The sequence below is a fragment of the Nelumbo lutea genome, chromosome 2 (assembly GCF_056320005.1).
Source record: "Nelumbo lutea isolate HS-2025 chromosome 2, American lotus-T2T, whole genome shotgun sequence".
NCBI lineage: Eukaryota > Viridiplantae > Streptophyta > Magnoliopsida > Proteales > Nelumbonaceae > Nelumbo > Nelumbo lutea.
Window position 1 is genome coordinate 49994151 of NC_142685.1, and position 4127 is coordinate 49998277.

At 41.5% G+C, this 4127-nt stretch overlaps 1 pseudogene across 2 annotated transcripts; it reads left to right on the forward strand.

The window, feature by feature from the left end:
* The first annotated feature begins 235 nt into the window (after nucleotides 1–235).
* Nucleotides 236–3830, forward strand: LOC148870566 (scarecrow-like protein 14 pseudogene; annotated as a pseudogene). Of its 2 annotated transcripts, XR_016108123.1 has the most exons (3): nucleotides 236–491; nucleotides 805–3351; nucleotides 3439–3830. The product of XR_016108123.1 is annotated as a scarecrow-like protein 14 pseudogene, transcript variant X2 (transcript). The 2 variants fall into 2 exon arrangements; XR_016108122.1 differs by having other exon boundaries at nucleotides 805–3830.
* The last annotated feature ends 297 nt before the right edge of the window (nucleotides 3831–4127 follow it).

A 4127-nucleotide genomic window follows, 5' to 3' on the forward strand; every position in this document is an offset into this window, starting at 1 on the left:
TCCGTATCTATTAAAACGAACCAGCTAATATACCAACTAAACCACTTCTCGGTTGCCGAGATTTTATTATAATGCTAAAGCAATACGTTGGAACTAACATAGTAACGATGAAATAAAATAGTTCATTACCAATTGTTTTCTTTTATTTTTTATTTTTAGTGATGAACAATTATAATAAAAGTAAATTAACTACTTATATCTTTTATAAATTATATGGAATTATGGACCAACCAGCGGATGGAATCATCGCAATTAAAGATTATGGCTGGTAAGGTAATGTTTTGAAGACAAAAGATCCGACAGACGGTATAGAGCCACTTGGTCATTCTTTACAGGTTCATCACTGTAAGGGAGGCTTTTCTACTCCTTTTAAGAGAGGAGCGAGGCATCTGAAGACTATCTCCATTCTCCAGTCTCAGTATTATTTTTTTTTCTCTATCCCTCTCTCCCTATTTGGATAGTGGCATGGTGCTAGGGTTCGATTTGCAAAGGTACGATTCGTCTCCGCTTTTTACTTTTCTCTTTTTTCTTCTTCCTGGTCATTAGTTGTTCTGCTATTCGATTTTTTCTCCGAGATCGATGGCTAATTATTTCTACATGATGTTCACACGGGTTCTTTGACGTTTAAGAATCTTTCATTTCTCTTGTACTTCATGTCGATTTGATTCGGTTCTTCCCTCAGGCTTTTGCATCTATTCGGCAAATATGCGTAGATTTTAGCACTTTATTGTACTTGTTGATTCAGCTTTGAAGATTTCAGATATTTTAGGATTTAAAAATATATGTATTTGAATAATTACGCAGAGAGGAGGAGCCGGTACGTGATGAAGTTCTTGGTCTGTAAAAACTTGCAAATCCATCTTGTTTCGAAGAAACTATATATTAGTTAATTATCCGTTAGGGCTGGATCGGAGACTCTCCACGTCCACTGTATAAGTGGTCCTTTGGACTAGATGGTCATGGATCCACGTCTCAGAATATTATCTGGTTCTATGAACGGATTAACATTCAATGATGATCCCGTTTCGTATCAGGGTACTGCCAACAGGCTCAAGCTCGATGAGACCACTGTAGATCCTACCTTCATGGCTCTCCCTCTTCTTCAACCTGATCCCGACTCTAATAATCTCGCTCCCGCTTCGACCCTGATCCCCGAGGAAGATTCTCATGAAGACTTGGATTTCTCGGATGTAGTGCTCAAGTACATAAGCCAAATGCTCATGGAAGAAGACATGGAGGATAAGGCCTGCATGTTCCAGGAGTCTTCGGCTCTTCAAGCCGCTGAGAAACCCTTTTATGAGATCCTTGGAGAGAAATATCCCCCTTCCCCCATTCAGACCCCTCTTTATGTTGGTCACAACTCAGAAAGCTCAGATGATTCCTTAACTGCAAATTTTATTAATTACAGTAGTAGCAGTTGCTGTATTAGTTGCAACAACAACACAGCTGATACAAGATGGATTTCTGATCTCAGCGACTGCAGGACCACTTGGACAGGGATTCTTCTTCCTGGCTGTACCTCTCAGTCAACTTCCCCTTCATCTTTCAGCTCTTCAAGCAGTGGGGCTAGTGTTTTAGATGGTTTGTTAGAGTCCCCGGTAAGTGTGGTTCAGGTGCCTGATATAATTAGCGAAAATGAGTCTGTTTGGCAATTCAGGAGAGGAGTTGAGGAAGCTAGCAAGTTCCTTCCTAATGATAATAGTCTGATAATTGATCTTGACAACTATGCTAGTTGTCCTAGGGAACCAAAGGAAGATGCTGAGGTTCTGGTAAAGGTTGAACAGAAGGATGAGAGGGAGAATTCACCTAATGGGTTGAGGGGAAAGAAAAATCCACACCCAGAGGATACAGATTTAGAGGAAGGGAGGAGTAACAAGCAGTCGGCAGTTTATACTGAAGAAACTGTACGATCAGAAGAGTTTGATAGGGTACTGCTCTGTAGTGGAGGGAAAGCTGGGGCTCCTATGCCTACTTTGCAAGAAGAAGCCTTGCAGAATGAGGCAAACAGGAATCTACATCAGAATGGGCATTCTAAAGTATCTAACAGTGGAAAATCCCGTGGTAAGAAACAAGCTGGTAAGAAGGAAACAGTGGATTTGAGGACACTACTTATTCACTGTGCACAATTTGTTGCTGCGGATGACCGAAAGAATGCATGCGAGCTGCTGAAGCAAATAAGGCAGCACTCTTCTCGAACTGGGGACGGAAACCAGAGGTTGGCCAATTATTTTGCTGAAGGCCTGGAGGCACGCATGGCTGGCACTGGGAGCCAGATTTACACAGCCTTCTCAACCAAGAGAACATCTGCAGCTGATATCTTGAAAGCTTATAAACTATATCTTGCTGCATGCCCGTTTAAAAAGCTCTCAAATTTCTTCTCAAACAGGACAATTTTGAATTTGTCTGAGAAAGCAACAAGGCTCCATATCATAGATTTTGGTATCCTTTATGGTTTCCAATGGCCTTGTCTTATTCACCAGCTCTCAAACAGACCTGGTGGACCCCCCAATCTTCGAATAACTGGGATAGAACTTCCACAACCTGGTTTCCGGCCAACAGAGAGAGTTGAGGAAACAGGGCGTCACTTAGCAAACTATGCTGAGAGGTTTGGTGTTCCTTTTCAGTATAATGCCATTGCACAGAAGTGGGAAACCATTCAAATTGAGGATCTCAAGATTGAAAAAGATGAGATGCTTGTTGTCAATTGTTTGTTCCGGTTCAGAAATCTGCTCGATGAAACTGTGGTGGTGGAGAGTCCAAGGAATGCTATACTGAATCTGATCAGGAAGATGAACCCAGACATTTTTGTTCATGGCGTTGTGAATGGGGCTTACAGTGCCCCTTTCTTCGTCACACGGTTCCGGGAGGCTCTTTTCCACTTCTCTTCTCTGTTTGATATGCTTGACACAAATGTTCCACGAGAGAATGAAGAGAGGGTAGTGATTGAGAGAGAGATGTTTGGACGGGAGGCCCTGAATGTCGTAGCGTGTGAGGGCTCAGAGAGGGTTGAGAGGCCAGAGACTTACAAACAATGGCAGGTCCGGACTACAAGAGCTGGGTTCAAACAGCTCCCATTGGACCGGGAGATCTTGAAGAAAGCAAAGGACAAGGTGAAATTGAGCTACCACAAGGATTTTGTGATTGATGAAGACAGCCAATGGATCCTGCAGGGGTGGAAAGGACGGATCATTTATGCGCTCTCCTCTTGGAGACCAGCAGATGGTGACTCTTGAAGCGTATATCTGTTGTCACTTTGGAAAGAGAAGGATCAAGAGTCTGGATATTTTTTTCCGGTGCCTTTCCCTTGATCCTGCCCATGGCTAGTCCATTAGATAGGGAACTTGATGAAAGGTAATGCTTTGGTTCTTTTGTTTGAATTGAATGTATTCTGGGGTTTTTACCTTTATTTCTGATTCTGTACTGTGTATGTATGTATAGGTATATGAGCTAGGTGGTGCAGTTTTGTAGTAATTCATTGCATATCCAATGGGGTAAAATATGGGGTTTGTGATTCGGAAGGAAGCCTCCTGCCTATGGATCTTGCCATGATCGTTTATTGTATTGTAATCAAGATAATTGTCAGAAACTATATTACATGAAGAAAGTATCCATAGACATGGAAACAGTGCTTTTATGAATGAAGTGAACATACAGCTGTGAGACCTATGAATGTAGTATGTATGTATATTGTGTATGTATGTGTATTCATGTTTGTAATCCGTCAGATGTGTATCTATCTCAATGCAACAAATGGTTTAGATGGGGAAGAACTTCTGTAGTTGAAGAAAGAAGAAGAATTCGAAATATATCAACATTTTTTATGTTCTGTATACTGTTGTTGCAATAGACTTTTAGACTTGAATTTTAATAAATAGATTATCACTGTCCGCGTGCTTGCATATATCTCTTGGCATTCTTTGGAGGGTAGCTGTCTGCTAGTCTTCCCGTCTCTAGGCTTTAAGCTTTAACGTTGACCATCTCATGTAATTTTGTTGATGACCAGAGTAAAATTTCTGGGGGCATCCTCTATCTCACTCTGCTTCTTCCTTGTTGGATTTTCAACAGACAAGGACTGAAGTGCGTATGAGTAATGAGATGCTCCATGTCCATGGTCAATAAAGAAGTTA